Source organism: Lactuca saligna, chromosome 9 (genome assembly GCF_052625555.1).
Source record: "Lactuca saligna cultivar CGN05327 chromosome 9, ASM5262555v1, whole genome shotgun sequence".
NCBI lineage: Eukaryota > Viridiplantae > Streptophyta > Magnoliopsida > Asterales > Asteraceae > Lactuca > Lactuca saligna.
The window spans coordinates 59,484,061-59,503,491 of NC_136425.1; positions in this window are offsets into that span (position 1 = coordinate 59,484,061).

The window sequence follows — 19,431 nt, forward strand, 5'->3', positions numbered from 1 at the left end:
ACTTAATAAAATAACTATAACAAAACGGTAAAATCGTCCATAGACTCACACAAAAGTTCCGAAAATTCCATTACAAAAGTGCATAATAAACCAGCATCACCCTATTACATAATTAACCATCTTAGATTAACGTATAACTAGCCCTATTACATAAATAGAAACCAACTGAAGATGCCAACCACAACAATACCAAACATCATCAACCTACCCAGGAATATATCAGGCTCCTGTTTGTCATTCACCTTAAGCTTCATTAAATTCTTCTGCAGAACCAAATTCTCCTTCTCGAGATCCATATTCATCTTTGAAAGGTTCATATATTCCTTGAACAATTCCACATTCTCCCTATGCACCTCATTAAGTTTACTCTTATGTCAATGCATACCCAAATCCTCATCTACCCATACAAAAAATTTACAATCTTTTGAACCATCCAACAATTGTTTTTTGTATCTGAGTAAACATTACAAAAACCAAATCAATCAAGGCTAGAATTTCATATACCATAGAATTTGGGCACTTAGTGAAATGTCAGCCAGGGTTCTTCCTACAACAGTTGCGATGAAGAAGATGAAGAAGGAGATGGGGATTTTGAAGCTATCATCAGCTCTTTAACCTAAACTTTCTTGTGTAAATCATACCACGTGACTTATGTTACTGGTTGCCAAATTGCAACCGGTTATAAAGCATTAAATGGGAAAAAATTATATTAATAATGGTTAAATTAGACATAAAATAAATAGAATGGTTTATTTAGACATTGAGGTAAAATACATAGGGTTTTAGAATGGTTTTCCATATGTATATATATATATATATATATATATATATATATATATATATATATATATATATATATATATCATTTTCCAGAGCGAACTCAAATAGTGGGAGCGAACCAACGAACTTACTATAAACCATCTGATCCATCGGATCATTAAATTGTATTGATTTTGTAACAACGACCAAGGCAACATATATCTTCCTTTACATATATTAGAGCAAGTATCAATCAATAGGCGATTACAAACATTAGAACAACAATCATTCAATTGAAACATGTAGTTCAGGTTTGGAACAACAATCAATTCAATTGAAGTTCGTTGGATTAATTATTTGTCATATTTTTGCAAAGACTGATTCTACTTAATTGCAAATATTGAGATTAGTGCAACACTTGTGTTTAAATTGAAATAGACAATATATGTGATTCAAATTAATTGGAAAATATTTGAAGAATTCTTCATGATATTGATTGTTTTTTCATTGTTTTAGAGAGAATGGAGAAACTGAGATTTTCATTTTTTACAGATAAATGAACATCACATCCTTATTTCAAATTTAATGAATTTGTGACTATAAGAAATCATATGCATCAATCCAATGCATATGTTCACTTGAAAAAAAAAGTTCAATATACAGTTCATTTAATAACTTGGATTTGTTAATTAACTTAAGCATATGATATAGTATACAATTATCTAATTAGTATTTGGTATAACTAATTTACAGGTTTCTTAATATCAAATGCATAATACGCATGACTGAATATTAAACAGGGGTGTATCTACTTATGTGAAAGGTAGGTCCCAGGACCTACCTAAATTTTCAATTTCATTTAAAATATATATAGTAGAAAAATTAGGAACCACCTTAAAAAAATTAAAAGAACTACCTTAAGTTTGTTTTTTTTTTAAATATCTTAAAAACCATTTTAAAAAGAAAAAAAATAAGCTAATGAGAGCAATTTTCTATTTTAAATTATGATATTGATAACAAAAGGTTAACCACTTTTAATCGGCATTCTCAAAATATCAATGAATAAATAAATTGATCAAAAAAAAAAAAAAAACCTACATGGATACCATATGATTTTTTGTTCTAGATTCGCCATGGACATTAAAGTTATAATTATTTTCAAGTAAAAATATGCATTGGATTAATGCATATGTTTTTTTACATGGTTTTTTAAAATCCAAACAACTCTTAAAAAATCGAAAAAAATGTTAGAATCTATTAAGATAAAGAAATCCATTATGCATATTTTGTTGGTTTGTTGGTTTTGAAATGAATTATACGTATTTATCGTCTAAAAAGAATGTACATAACATTATTTTATCATGCATGTTGCTTTTCAACTCAAACGGTTGACTTCCGAGGCATATTTTGAGTCGAGGTTTTATAATTATGCTTACAAAAATAATAATTTGGACCTTGTGATACTAACCATAGGAAGCAACTAGATATTCTTCGTAAATAGAATGAACAATAAAAGAAAACCATTTGGAAGCAATTTTCATTTTGAAACAATCTTTACATTTATGCTCAGTCGATTTTATCTTTTACATTTTAATTATATGTGTAACCTTTCCTTAATTTATTTTAATCACAACTTAACATATTTCATTATGTATCCATCATTCACTGTTTCAGGATAAATGTATTTTTCATATTATGTGATATTGCATGTTCATGCAATGAAAAGTAGTGGTTTATATTTAAAAATATGTCTACGGAAGTATGGCTGCATACAAAGATTTTTACAAGTTGTGTTTGTTAAAATTTAAAACATGAACAATATGTTTATTTGCATGAGAAAAATATCAGACATATTGATTGCATTGTATAGCTTTTAATATATATAATTATAATGCTAGGGACCCCACATGTGTTTTCCATCGATTAGAGAAAAATAACTCGTGTGGATGTTTTCTATAAAAGTGAAAAATTAGTTTTATTAGGCATTAACTAATCATTACAAGTACATAGAAATTATACTTAAATTTAGTTTATCTAAGTGGACCTTAAGTTCAAAAATATATGTAAAAAGTATAGCATACCTATTTTATGTAGCTCCGACCAACTTTTTGGAAAATATAAAATAACATAAAAAATAATGGATTTTATATTTTATAAAATATTATTATGCATATATGCCTCTTAATATAATATACATATCATATGTATATATTTTGTAACATCCATAAAAATCATGTCAATTTAAAACTTTTTCAACCAATCAAAAATCATTAATTATTACAAAATGTTTTCAAAATAGTTTCATATCAAAGTATCCTAGAAATCAAATCATAAAACATGAGAAGGTGCATTATCACGCCTTCGCCTTCCTGCGATCATCTTAAGTACCTAAAACAAAATCAACAACTGTAAGCCCGAAACTTAGTGAGTTCCCTCAAAATACCAACACCATACAAACATAGCCATAGCATAGCAAACAAACAGCATGCATATTGAGGCATCAGCCTGACTGGACCGCCTCGTAGGACCTATAACATATCAGGACCGCTCCCGAGCATTTGGTATATCTGGACCGCCTCGCAGGGCCTACAACCTATCTGGACCGCTCATCGGGACTTCGGCCTGACTGGACCGCTTCACAGGGCCTTCAGTCTATATGGGCCGCCCTAGGTCTGTTCGCGTTCAGCACAAAGCAGGACCGCTTCAACTCAACAATTCGCATACATGTCGACATACTCATAACACATATCATACAACAGACTAGCACTGCTCATACAGATCACTAAGCATAGCATCATCTTATCTACCAGGATACCGATCTAACAGATCATAATAGCATAACTACATCCTATCTACCAAGATACCGATATAACAAATCATAACTGCATATAAGCATACTATAACCAGGATAACAATCCAAAAAGGGTTAGCCTTGGTGCCTTAGACCCTGTTGATATATTGAGAAGAACTCACCTCACACTGCTGAAGTCCTGCAGGTAAAACTCTAGCTGCTGGATGACAGATTCCCGAACTGTCAACATCAAAACAACACCCAATTAATAATTAGGTTCCAATACTTAACCATAACTCTACACTTGGGGTAAATGAAATGAACCATTTTACCCCTAACCTAGCTTGGGTCAATACCAAGGCCCAAACGCACACTCTAAAGACCCAAAAGCCCAATAATCAACCAAGGCCCAACATATGGCCCAATTTCCTAAATTGGCCCAAGCTTCTACATAGACTTATCTTAAGGCCCAACCATTTATTCCAGTCCAAAAAATTGGCATTCCAATGGTCCAATATCTCATAATCCTCAAGGCCCAATTATGGCCCACTTATGGCCTAATTTTCCAAATTGGGCCCAAGCCTTTCGAATGGGCCTTATCCTACAGTCTTATAATTTCCTTAGTCCACAAACTTGTTCCCATTTAGCCTACGAAGGCCCACAGCAGCCCAGTCCAAGAAATGGCCCAACAAGAACACAAACCCGATTAGGGTTTTCACATAAAATGACGATTAGGGTTAAGTGTTACTACTTAATGATGGGATTTACACAAAAGAACATTCCTATGTGCTCATACAAAACCCTAAAGCTTGGATCTAGGCTTCTCTCTTGTACATGCAATTCATCCAAGACTTGAAACCTTAATCTAGCATACATTGAAATCTAAAACTACAACAAAATAATTTAGATCATACCTTTCAATGGTTGCAAGAATCCTTTGATCTTCAAGAAGCTTAGTGTCACAAGTGTAACACCTCTAATGGCTCACAAACACCACAAGCAAGAGAATGATGTAGAGGAGAGATGATGAGAGGCTAAAATCGGCTCCAAGCTTCCAAGGGATCATGTGGCCGATTTTGTTAGCCCTAGGGGTCCTTATATACTTGAGCTTCTAGGGTTTCAGTCAAAACCCTAATTTGATGACTTAGGTCCTAAGTAACCATGAGAACCTTCTGGAATAAGGCCCCTATGGCCGAAATTAAAATGGACTCCTCTTAATTTCGTCCATGCCCTAATCCATAAGGATTCTCAGCCCAATATTCAACTATCACACAATTGGTAGTTCTAATCCCCTTTATTTAATTAATGTCTTTTATCCACAAAATTAGTTCTTAATTAATTATTGTCTAATATTAATAAAACTATATGATTTCTCTTTTAATATATTATTCATATAAGATATTAATAAACCATAATAACCTCTCTCTTCACAAATCATCCTATCAAGTTGCTTTGGTGAAGCCAACCCAAAAGGACCATGCACAACCGGGTCAAGTACATACCAAATATAGTTACGGGCTTAGACACTAATCTAACAGTCTCCCACTTGGATAAGTCTAGTAACTATAGTGCAAATACAATCCGATTAGCAATCATATCTCTCAAAGACGTTGTCGTACTCTGATCTTTTCAGTAACATGTCCTTTAGATAAAAGATCATATAGTCCTCCGTTCTAGATATCATGCGGACAATTACATGGAACATAGTCATACTTGTTAACCAGCAGTTTGTTTCTCAATTTCTGATTCGTCTGAGATAGAACTTAATTGAACACATCAATTCTATAATGCCGTGTTTTGGGACTTAGCATTAATATATGATGTGATACTCTAGGTCAACTATTGTAACTCTTTTCAAAGAAATAAAGATGAATTATTTGAGTATTATGTGAATTTATGTGCTTTATACTTAATTATAAAGATATAATTAATAAAGAATAAAAATAAGCGTCAAAATTAAAGTTTGAGATAATCCCTATATCTTTAAATAAAGTTGTAGTGGTCGAAACAAGGATTCCGGAGATATAAAGAACGCCGAAATCCGAGTTATAATGAAAAAAGTTATGACCCGTCGAAGTTTCACGACGGAACCAACACGACACTGGGAAAATAGTGAATTTATGATAGAGCAAATTTTGGACTTAGTGACCTAAACAAAAGTTGTAGTATACGTTAAACCGAGAACATACAAAAAAAAGAACGCTCAAATCTGACTTAATATGTGGAAGTTATGATTTTTCTAAGATTTGGCTTAGCAGTGCACAGCCCGAAACTCGAAATTTAGTTCGAGCGATTTTTGGATTACGCGACCTAAATGAGAGTAAGAATATCTCATTAATAGGAACTCAACGGTAAAAAGACAGACTAAAACGGAGTCCGTATGAAGGAGTTACGAATTTTTCGCGGTCATTTAACAGTCTAATATCCTCTTATTGTTAAATTTAAGATTAGTCAAGAATTAGCCAACGGAGTCTAAACGAAAGTACCTATGCGTGGATATAAAGAATTTTGAAAACGGAACTCTTATGCGAGAGTTATGATTTTTCTAAGTCAGGAGGGTGTTGTGCGAGTTTGGGTGACGTGGCGCGATCATAGCCGTTGCTTCCTCCCCAAGGCTAGCCACCAGATAGTGACAAGTGGCACATTACAGCCAGCGTAATTTTGAGTACGCTCAGCGTAACCCTTAAAACCCCATTACGCTCAGCATAATTTTTTAGTACGCTCAGCGTACTCGGCGTTGACAACCTATAAATAGAGGGGCAAATCTCCTATTTTCTTCACAACTCTCCACTTCTTTCCTCCCAAATACCCCCAAACCTTCAAGGTTTTTCCCTAGCACCTCCAAGGTGTTAGAAGCAAGTCCCGGAGCACCGGGAAGCTCTGAGAAGAAGAGCTTTTGGCTCAAAACCGCTGCTCTAAGCGAAGCCCGGTTTTCTAAAAAACCCGCTATAAGTGAGCTACGCCTACGCTATTTTTAATATAGCTTTTATTTAATTATAGTAACATTATTAGGAACTTATAATAAGTACTTGGGATATTATTATGAGTTATATAAGTGTCGTTATAATTTCTTTTTAACCAATCGTGGTACGGGGAATCTGGCTTAAAGGGCCACATCGGGTTGTTGGATTTCAGAAGTGCTATATGCCAAAATAGTCCTACCCTCCGGTGTTTTATGTTTGGCCCATGTTTGTACATAGTGGGTGAAGAGTATTTTTTAACACTAATATAATTGTAATAATAGCTAGAATATTAATTAGTCTCAGTGAATATTAGACTAAACTCTAGTGATAATGATACTAGGTTTTGTCGAAAGAAAATAAATTAATAGAAGCGAAGCGCTATCTGAGATCAGAATTACCATCTTAACAAGTGAGTGCATAGTTACTTTCATCTTACACATATATATGAAGTATTTAATATAAACTACATGCTATGTGTGCATATTGTCTGAATACTTGCTGTCTATACTGATGAAAGATTTTCATACATGTTTTAAATGATTTAAACTGTATATCTAATTTTATATCTACAAAAATGTTGGGTAAAATATGGGTAGATGTAATAGAAGATGTGTGATAAAATGATGAGAGTCCTCAATGTTGTTGTTGTTGTTGATTCTGTCATCTAGCGGAGTATGGATGACGACCACAGACTCCTCTAGACAGTCTAGTGGAACGCTAGTAGACACGCAACCTGTAGGTGTTTGTGAATGATGTGTTCATCGGTGTACTCCATCCACTTCATCGTTGCCTTAAGGACATTTATTGCTGAGGAATCCCCTTAGCAGTAGTGTCCATCCCGATGACAATCCTTAAGCTAGGTCCCTTATGATAGGTGTTTTAGGGATGTAAAGTGAGGATAACAGGAACGGGAAATCGGGTTATTGTTGGTTGATATAATTAATAAACTTATTTATTGTGGGTTGAAAACCGTATGTGCTCACCAGGCTCCCAAGCCTGACCCACTCAGTTTCTTGTATTACAGGTGGTGGCACTCGAGCATAGATGTGATGTTTTAGATGAGGGATTACGGATTATAGGCTTGTAGATATGAATAAATGTTGTAAGGCTTATATTGTACTATTTATGCTTTTGATCTGTATCGAACATGACATTCCAAGGTTTTTAATGAAATACATTTCTTCAGAAATGCTTTGATAAATCTTTATCATATTTTATTTTGGTAACAAATTCCGCAGCACTTTTATTTAAAATGTTACTCTGATTTTCAAATAAAACATAAAAAAAACCGGTCTTTTCTGGCCGTGAAAACGGGGATGTCACAAATTATGTCATGACCGGGCCCGACACATAAGTCAAACCAAATCATCGAGAGGCCCAGATATCGCTTTTACCCTCTTAGGATAAAAAGAACAGATAAACTTCAACTTATATGCATTTAACATTCACTCATCAAATCATGCACAACAATGTGTTTTAGAACATCAAATTACTAATGCTTTTACGCATTATCAATGCACAACCAACTTGAAAATAATAAACCATATATCTAGGTTTTAAGACCATATGATATTATCGTCTTGCGATCACTCGTGATAAATTCCGTGAAGTGATGCCAGCAAGCGCGGATTTAATCCAATGTTCAAATCAAATTCACAAGCACTCATGAACGTTGCAACAAACCTTTTCCATGTCTAATACACTTTAGACAATCTACAAACCAATTCATGACAATATTCTTTCATAACTACTCCCAATGTATGAGCGATTGTGGAACGTTCGAATAATCTTATTATTTAGGAAGTCAAAACTGATGGGTTTTGAGCATTCTAACACTTCCTAAGTGTACATGCAACCCTAATAACCTTGGATCTATGTTTGTCTAATTTGTCATGCAAAGTTGATTTCCAAGGTTATATTCCTATCTAGCATACATGGGGAACAATTTTAACATAAAGTATAGATAGAATAACTTACCTTGTTGTTGCTTGTGTTCCTTGAAACCTTGTGAGCCTAGCACCCCAAGTGTGATGCCTCAAATGCTTCACACAACACCAAATGCTCTTGGAAGAACTTATGAGAGAATACATACTCTTCAAAAATCGGCCAAGCCCTCTATTACTTAGTGTAACCGATTTGGGAGGAGATCATATTACTTATATAGTGTTGACACATCTAGGGTTAAACCCTAATGTGTCATGACTCTTCATTTCCATGACCCATGGGTTTGTAACTCCCATGGAGCATCCTATGGGTGGAACCCAACTTGATGATCCATGGAGCCTTTTAGCCCACTATACAAGATATGGATGATTTACTTAATCAACCCATATATTTAATTAGTTATCTTTTGATCACTTAATTAATTCTAAATTAATTCTTGATCAAACTAATCAAATAATATTATTAATATATTAGAACTTATAATATATTAATAATCTCCAAGCGTTATTTCTCTCATTTAGTCTATCCAATTGCATGGTGCCATGCAACCCAAATGGACCATGTCGGATCGGGTCAAGTACATACCAGAAATAGTTATGGACTTAGACACCTTATCCAACAGTCTCCCACTTGGATAAGTCTAGTAACTATTACTGCAAGTATGACTTCAGGAACCGATCGGCAATCGTAGCTCTTTACAAGGTTTCTCGAAACTTGAGAAGATGATGGTACGCCATTTAAGATAAGTGATCATATAATCCTCTGTTCTAGATATCAGTCGGACAAATACATGGAACAATGTCTTACTTATTGTCCAACATTTGTTTCCCGATTTCCGATTTGTTTGACAAAGAACTTTATTGAACACATCAATTTAGTTCTGACCGGGCCCGGTACATAGGTCAAAACAAAATCATCGAGGGGCCCAGATATCAGCTTCTAATCCAAGAAGGAACAGATAAACTTCGACTCATATGTTTGTTCTACTACTCATTGAATTACACATAAGAGTACGATTTTATAACATCGAGTTACCAATGCGTTTTTCGTACAATCAATGCATAACCAACTCGTAAGTAACAAATCATATCTCTAGGTTTAAAGACTTATATGATATTACCGTCTCACGATCACTCGAGATAGAATTCCATGAAGTGATTCCAGTGAGCGTGGGTTGAGTCCAATGCTCAGAACTTATGAGCACTCATGATTGTTGTAGCCTTGTCCCAGACCTCTACAACCAATCATGACAGTCTTGATTCATACCTACTTCCGACATATGACCGATTGTGGAGGTTTGAATAATATGTTATACCAAACAAAATTATTCTGGAAGTCAAAACATGCAAAAGAAATATAGTAAACGATCGACAAGAGATAGCAACACTTTACTCATAAATAAAACACTTTTATTCATCATCAAATGTCAATTACACTTTACAAATTTCGAGATTATCTAACTACTAAATCTAATATCATCCTTCAGCCCTATGCTCCGAGCATGCTGGAGATGCTTAACCCGAGTCAGTCCCTTCGTGAGGGGATCTGCTGGGTTCTCATCCGATGATACCCTCTTTGCCACGAGGAGTCCTTCTTCGATCCGATGTCTGATGAAATGGTATTTTCTGTCGATGTGTCTGGATCTCCTGTGATCCCTTGGTTCCTTGGCTAAGGCAACAGCACTTTCACTATCACAGAAAATTTCCATCAGCTCTTTAATAGCTGGTACAACTCCAAGGTCTCCAATGAAGTTCCTCAGCCATAACGCCTCCTTTGCCGCTTCGCTAGCTGCAATATACTCTGATTCACAAGTAGAATCTGCCACTGTCTCTTGCTTGGAACTCTTCCAAGAAATTGCTCCTCCATTTAGGGTAAAGACCCAGCCCGACTGAGAGCGGAAGTTATCCCTATCAGTCTGGAAGCTAGCATCACTATACCCTACAACTCTCAAGTCATCACTCCCACCGAGGGTAAGGACCCAGTCCTTAGTCCTTCGTAGGTACTTGAGAATATTCTTTACCGCAATCCAGTGTGCCTTGCCAGGGTTCCCCTGAAACCTGCTAACCATGCTCAAGGCAAAGGCTACATCAGGTCGAGTACACGTCATAGCATACATGATCGAACCTACAGCCGAAGCATAAGGTATTCGACTCATTTCTGCTATCTCAGCCTCAGTGCTAGGGCTTTGTGTCTTACTCAGCTTGGTGCTACTCTGGATGGGCAACTCTCCTTTCTTGGAGTCTTGCATTCTGAATCTCTTCAGAATCTTCTCCAAGTAGGTACTTTGACTAAGTCCAATTAGTCTTTTACTCCGATCTCTCAAAATCCTTATCCCCAAAATATAGGCAGCTTCACCAAGGTCCTTCATAGCGAAACACTTTCCAAGCCAGGACTTTACTTCCTGCAAGGTTGGAATGTCGTTTCCTATGAGTAGTATGTCATCCACATACAATACCAAAAAGCTAACTATACTCCCACTAGCCTTGACATATACACAAGATTCATCTTCACTCCTAGAAAAGCCAAATTCCTTGACCTTTTCATCAAAGCAAAGATTCCATCTGAGAGGTGCTTGCTTTAATCCATAAATGGATTTCTCAAGCTTACACACTCTATTAGGGTACTCGTTACTGACAAAACCCTCTGGCTGACTCATGTAAACATCTTCAGCCAACTTTCCATTAAGGAAAGCGGTTTTGACATCCATTTGCCAAATTTCATAGTCATGAAATGCGGCTATGGCTAACAGAACCCGAATAGACTTAATCTTGGCTACCGGAGAAAAGGTCTCATCATAGTCCACTCCAGGAATTTGAGAGAAACCCTTTGCAACCAGTCTAGCCTTATAAGTGTGTACTTTACCATCCATGTCGGTCTTCTTCTTGAAGACCCATTTGCACCCTACAGTCTTTCGACCTGGTACATTCTCAACCAAGTTCCAAACTTGATTGTCATACATGGATTGTATCTCGCTATCCATAGCCTCTTTCCATTTGGCAGACTCGGGGCCCGCCATGGCTTCCTCGTAGCTGTTAGTGTCATCTTGACTTACTAGTGTCTCATCACTAATAAGTGTCTCACCTTCTGCAGTAATATGGAATCCATAGTAATGCTCAGGTGCACTCCTAACTCTCGTGGAACGCCTCAGAGGTACAGATTCGTCAATTGGCTCAACAGGAGTTTCCTCCTCAAGTTGAGGGCTAGAGTTTGAAGTTCCTTCACCACTTGATTCTTGAATTTCTTCAAGATCAACTTGCCTCCCACTGTCTCCTTGGCTTATAAACTCTCTTTCTCGAAAGACTCCTCTTCTTGCTACAAAGACCACATTGTCACTAGGTCTGTAGAAGAGGTAACCAAAGGATTGCTGTGGGTAGCCGATGAAAATACACCTCTCGCTTCGGGGTTTGAGCTTATCAAGAGTCTCGCGTCTCACGAAAGCCTCGCAGCCCCAAATCTTGATGTGGTCTAGTTTAGGTATTTTACCAGTCCACATCTCGTGAGGAGTTTTGGCAACTTTCTTTGTAGGGACTAGATTAAGGATATGGGCGGCAGTCTCTAAGGCATAGCCCCAGAATGAGATTGGTAGCGAAGCTCGACTCATCATGGAACGAACCATGTCCAACAAGGTTCGATTACGCCTCTCAGCCACACCATTCAACTGCGGTGTCCTGGGAGGTGTCAATTGTGAGACAATCCCACATTCCTTTAGATAGTCGAGGAACTCTGAACTAAGATACTCACCACCTCGATCGGATCGAAGCATCTTAATGTTCTTGCCCAATTGATTCTCGACTTCCTGTTTAAATTCCTTAAACTTCTTGAAAGTCTCTGACTTATGCTTGATTAGGTAGACATATCCATATCTACTGTAATCATCGGTAAAAGTCAAATAATAACGATTAGCATCCCTTGTGGCATGTTTGAATGGTCCACACACATCCGTGTGTATAAGGTCCAACAAACCTTCACCCCTTTCACATGAGCCTGTGAAGGGTGACTTTGTCATTTTTCCAAGTAAGCATGATTCGCAACTATCATTTGACTTTAGGTCAAACGACTCCAAGACTCCATCCTTTTGGAGTTGGCCTATGCGTTTCTTGCTTATATGTCCAAGACGACAATGCCATAATGATGCCTTATCCAAGTTATTATTATTAGTAGAATCAAGACACAAAACATTATTTCCTAAGTTATCTACAATAGATACAGCTTCATACACACCATCACAAGGTAATGCTTTAAAATAAAGTACATTATTAAAGAAAGCATTAATCGAACCAACTTCATTATCAAACGAAAAGGTGAAACCTTGTTTGTACAATGCATGAAAGGAAATAATATTTCTTGCCATTTCTGGCGAATAACAACATTTATTCAAATCTAAATTTAACCCACTACTTAGCGATAAAGTATAAACTCCAATCTTGGTGACAGGTGTAACTTTCCTATTCCCCATGATTAAGTTTATTCTTCCTTGCTCCACATTCTCACTTCTTCCTAGTCCCTGCAAGTCACAACAAATATGAATACCGCAACCTGTATCAAGGACCCAAGATTTCGAATGGGGTGAGTTATTAGAAATGATAGTGTAAATACCTGCATGATTGGGTTTGACTTTCCCATCCTTCACATCTTGCTGGTACTTTGGGCAGTTCCGCTTCCAATGAGCTTTTTCGTGGCAATAGAAGCATTCAACCTCTTTTGGGTCAGAAGAAGGAGTAATGAAACCTTTCTTGGTTCCACTTGAAGAAGAGCCATCAAGGGTCCGAGCCTTGGTACCCTTTGAAGATCTCTTTCTCTTCCTCCCTCGACTTTGCCCGATTGCCAAGACCGGAGTTGAGTCTGGAGTAGGAGTGATAGCAACCGACTTCCCCTTAAGACCTGTTTCTGCGGTCTTGAGAAGTCCCTGAAGTTTGCTGAGGGTGACCTCTTCCTTGTTCATGTGATATGTCATGCGGAATTGATCATAGCACGATGGTAAGGAGTGCAAAATGATATCTATTGCAAGCTCCTCAGGGAAGTTCACATTGAGCTTCAGCAACCGATCCACATACCTTTGCATTTTCTGCATGTGGCTCGTGACGGACTCTCCGTCCTTCATCATGGTCGTTATCATGGAGCAGATGACTTCGTACCTCTCTTGTCGTGCACTTTGATGGTATCTTTCCATCAAATCTTGGTGCATTTCATAAGGGTAGAAGTCTTCATAAGACTTTTGGAGTTCAGCTGTCATGGTGGCTAACATGATGCAAGCCACCTTGGTTGCATCTCTTTCATGAGTATGAAAGTCATCGATCTCCTGGGGAGTTGCAGTGGACTCGTCAATTTCCTTAAGCTCCTTGTCAAGGACATATTCTTTGTCCTCGTAGCGGGTAATCATCCTGATGTTTCTGATCCACTTATTGAAGTTGGATCCATCAAAGGTGACTTTCCCACACAGACTCATAAGAGTAAAGGAGCCATTAGGATTCGAGCCAGAAGCATTATTTGAAGACATCTGAAAAAGAAGAACAAGTTTAGTTTAGATTTAAGAGAGTCCTTAATAAAACACCCAAATGTAATATTAAGGCTAGGATCCAATCACAATATAATATAACTTAGAAGAGGTATGCCGTAATCTAAGCTATACCATATTTGAAAGGTAGGTGAATGACGATTCACCAATTTCCACCACGAAAACCGAAATAATAAATATTTAGTTTTTATTGGTTTTTAGAAACTCCTAGATTCTTTGAGATCCAATGAACTTTTCAAAGGCATGTTTCAATCTCGGGAGTGCCCTCCAGGTTTTGTGACTGGGATGCCGAGGATCACAAAACGAGGTGTGAAGTAACCATGCAAATCACTTGGTACCCTTAAAGTTTATCACTCAATCGATGTGCCGGTAAACCACACACGCTCCACCGATACTATAATAAACCTTAAGTCACCCTTTACCTACCTTGTTAAGTCCAAGTTAGTGTGCCGGTTAACCACACACGCTCCACCAACGACTCAGACAAAGTGTAAAGTGTAATTTCATGGATTAGCACCTTATTCACATTTTTCCTAAAGTAACTAAGATTGGGAATTTAATAAACATTTAGTTACTTTATTTATTCATCATACTTTGAATGAGAATTTATAAGTCCTTGTCTTACCCATTCGGCTAACGACCCTCCACCAGTCAAGCAAGCGGTGGGTGAGAATATACACCCATTAAGTCACCATTTTATAGGCAACAACCTTATACCCACCTTATAGACCGGCTTCGTGAATGAGGCGTACTAGCGGTAAGACGACTTGTTCTTATACATATATATAATTATTAAATCATCCTAATATAAGTATAAGGGTTGAATTTTAACTTTTTAAAATTCTAGGGGTTGGAACTAAAGTTTTAACTTAACTTTACTTGTTCCAAAACTTGAGGGCAAGTTTTGTAACTTTCAAAACTTTTCATTTCTTGTAACTTATGAGTTTAATAGAGTCATAAAATGAAGACTCTTCATTTTTTATAACTCTTGTGTTTTTCTTAATGGTTTTAACTCAAGTGTGACTCTTGGTTTTCCATAACTTAAGGATAAGTTATGAACTCCATTAAAACACATTATGATCAAGAATTAAACTACCAAATAGGTTACAAATAATTCCTATGATCATCTAAAACATCATAAGAACAAGAACATGAATATGAACACAATCAAAAATTACATAAAAACTTTGTAATTTTTGATAAATAGTTGTTGTAAATGAATTAGCAAGACATTACACCACCAAAAACAAGTTTACATTTACTAAAACAGTTTAGGGTAACGTTTCTAATTCATTTTCCAGCAACTGAATCGAAATTCTGCACTCATTCGACCCTACTCGCCGAGTGCATGAACATGACTCGCCGAGTTGGTTGAAGATACACATGGACTCGACGAGTCCCCCCAATAGACTCGACGAGTCCATTCGCAGACAGCAAATTTTCGATTCTGTTTTCAACTTTTAAGCACAAATAAGAACAAACAAGCCTAGGCTCTGATACCACTGATGGGTTTTGAGCATTCTAACACTTCCTAAGTGTACATGCAACCCTAATAACCTTGGATCTATGTTTGTCTAATTTGTCATGCAAAGTTGATTTCCAAGGTTATATTCCTATCTAGCATACATGGGGAACAATTTTAACATAAAGTATAGATAGAATAACTTACCTTGTTGTTGCTTGTGTTCCTTGAAACCTTGTGAGCCTAGCACCCCAAGTGTGATGCCTCAAATGCTTCACACAACACTAAATGCTCTTGGAAGAACTTATGAGAGAATACACACTCTTCAAAAATCGGCCAAGCCCTCTATTACTTAGTGTAACCGATTTGGGAGGAGATCATATTACTTATATAGTGTTGACACATCTAGGGTTAAACCCTAATGTGTCATGACTCTTCATTTCCATGACCCATGGGTTTGTAACTCCCATGGAGCATCCATGGAGCATCCTATGGGTGGAACCCAACTTGATGATCCATGGAGCCTTTTAGCCCACTATACAAGATATGGATGATTTACTTAATCAACCCATATATTTAATTAGTTATCTTTTGATCACTTAATTAATTCTAAATTAATTCTTGATCAAACTAATCAAATAATATTATTAATATATTAGAACTTATAATATATTAATAATCTCCAAGCGTTATTTCTCTCATTTAGTCTATCCAATTGCATGGTGCCATGCAACCCAAATGGACCATGCCGGGTCGGGTCAAGTACATACCAGAAATAGTTATGGACTTAGACACCTTATCCAACAAAAACATGGAAAGTAAAACAATAGGTAACAAATCAACATAAGACGGTAACTTTACTTATAAATAATACTCATTTATTTAATCATCAAATGTCAATTACTTTTACCTATTACACGTTTCGAAGCTATCTAATCTAAACTAATATCGTTCTTCATCCTGATGCTCCTAGCATGCTACAAGTGCTTAACCCTACTCAGTCCCTTCGTAAGGGGATCTGCTGGGTTATCCTCCGACGATACCCTCTTCTCTACGAGGAGTCCCCCTTCCACCCGATGTCGAATAAAATGATATTTCTTGTCGATATGTCGAGATCTACCATGATCCCTCGGTTCCTTTGTCAAGGAAACCGCTCCTTCATTGTCACATAAAATTTCCATGGGATCCTTTATGGCTGGCACAACTCCAAGGTCTCCGATGAAGTTTTTCAACCATATTGCCTCCTTGGATGCTTCGCTCGCCGCTATGTACTCTGATACACACGTTGAATTAGCTACATTCTCCTGCTTGGAACTTTTCCAAACCACTGCTCCTCCATTTAGGGTAAAGACCTAGCCCGACTGCAAACGGTAGTTGTCCCTATCGGTGTGAAAACTGGCGTCACTATACCCTCACACCATTAAGTCATCACTCCCACCGAGGACTAGAAACGATTCCTTGGTCCTCCGAAGGTACTTAAGAATATTCTTGACTACGGTCCAATGTGCTTTGCCAGGGTTCCCTTGATATCTGCTGACCATGCTCAAAGCGAAGGCCACATCAGGGTGAGTACAAGTCATCGCATACATGATCGAGCCAACTACGGAAGCGTAAGGTACTTGGATCATCTCTACTATCTCGACTTTGGTACTCGGCCTTTGAGTCTTACTCAACTTGGCATTACTTTAGATTGGTAAATCCCCCTTCTTGGAATTCTCCATACTAAAAAGTTTTAGTACCTTGTTCAAGTAAGTATTCTGACTAAGTCCTATTAGTCTTTTACTCCTGTCTCTCACTATCCTTATTGCCAAAATATAAGCAGCCTCTCTGAGGTCCTTGATAGCGAAACACTTCCCAAGCCAGGACTTGACTTCCTGCAGCATCGGAATGTCGTTTCCTATGAGTAGTATGTCATTGGCATACAATACGACGAAGCTTACTATACTCCCACTGGCTTTGACATATACACACGATTCATCCTTGCTTCGCATAAAACCAAACTCTTTGACTTTCTCATTGAAACAAAGATTCCATTGGCTAGATTCTTGTTTCAATCCATAAATGGACGTCTCAAGCTTACACACTCTATTGGGGTGCTTTGCATCGACAAAACCCTTTGGCTGACTCATGTAAACATCCTTAACCAACTTTCCGTTAAGGAAAGCGATTTTGACATCCATCTTCCATATCTCATAGTCATGAAATGCAACAATGGCTAGCATCACCCTAATAGACTTTATCTTCGCAACTGGTGAGAAGGTCTCATCATAGTCAAATCTGGGAGTTTGAGTAAAGCCCTTCGCAACCATCGCGCCTTATAGGTGTGTACCTTCCCATCCATGTCGGTCTTCTTCTTGAACATCCACTTGCACATGACCGTCTTACGACCTGGTACATTGTCAACCAAATTCCAAAATTGGTTTTCATACATGGACTGAATCTCGTTGTGTTGGATTTGTGTTTAAGTCCATAACCATATTGGTATGTACTTGACCCGATTATGAGCATGGTCCTTTTGGGTTGCCTTCGTCATATCAATATGTAGGATGAATTAAGGAGATAAAGGTTTAATTATGATTTATTAATATATTATGAGAATAATATATTAAAGGAGAAATCATATTGTTTAATTAATATTAGTCACGAATTAATTTTGTGGCTAAAAGAGATTAATTAAACTTAGGGGATGATTTGTAATTATAAGATAATTGCAATTGGGCTATGGATTACCTAAATAATATAGGATGGACGAATTATGTGGGAGTCCCATAAGGAATTCGTCCAAGGGATATGTTAAAGGAGTCCATGGGCTACTTAGGGCTTAAGCAGCCAGATTAGGGTTTCCTAGTTGTAAACCCTAATAGCCTACATGTATATAAAGGCCCTCTATGCACCAAAAACGTGTCCAACATTAGGATTAGGGTTTCTAGCCGTTTTTGGTGCCTCCCCTCTCTTATCTTCCTCATCCAATTGCTTAGTGGTGTTTGTGACTCCATTAGAGGTGCAACACTTGAGGCAGAAGCTTTCTGAAGCTAAGGATTGATTGTTATTGCTATATAACAATCAAAGGTCAGATCTAAACCCTATTTTATGTTAATATGATTAAATGTATGCTAGATCTAGGGTTTATAATTTTGGATATTCAACTGCATGTTCATTAGACAAACTAGATCCAAAAGCTATTAGGGTTTGCATGTACACCATAGGAATGATGTTTTGCTCAAAACCCATCAGTGGTATTAAAGCCTAGGTTGTTTTTCTATTGAATAGATGCATAATTGAACTGCCAAAGACCTGAAAATCGGAATTTCTTGTTGTCTGCCTGATGAACTCGCCGAGTTGCTCTTAGAACTCGATGAGTAGCTTGAACTCGACGAGTTCCAAAGAGGACTCGACGAGTTGACTATTCAGTTGTCGAGTTTTTCGATTTTTTGGTCAGATTTTGATGTGGATAATTACCAAAACTCGTTTTTGTTGCCTAAAATCGATTTTTTATGTTTGGAATGATTATCCTTATCAAAATTAAAGGATTTTGTTAAATATGGATAATATAGGATTATTATTAGATAAATATTTGACCTAGTAAGTTTGAAAAGTTTCAATTTACACCCTTTAGGTTTAATAGTTTAAATTTGAACTTAAAAAGTTTTTGTTTTTGAAATTTAAATAGTTAAACCTTAATGTTTTGTAAGGTTTCAAAACTTGTCCTCAAGTTTTGGAATTTAAATTTTTTATTAAAAGTGTAATTTTGAAATATTTAAAATTTAAAACCTAATGTTTTGAAATGTTTTAAAACCTGCCCTCAAGTTTTGGAATTTAAAATTTTGATTAAGAGTTTAATTATGTAATATTTAAATTCTAAAACTCTAGTATTTTGAAAAGTTCAAAGTACATCCTCATGGTTTTGTTAAGTTAAATAAAAGTTTAATTAAAAGAGAATGTTAATAAAACCACCTAGTATTTTAAAAGTGTAAAATACACCGTATATTATATATAT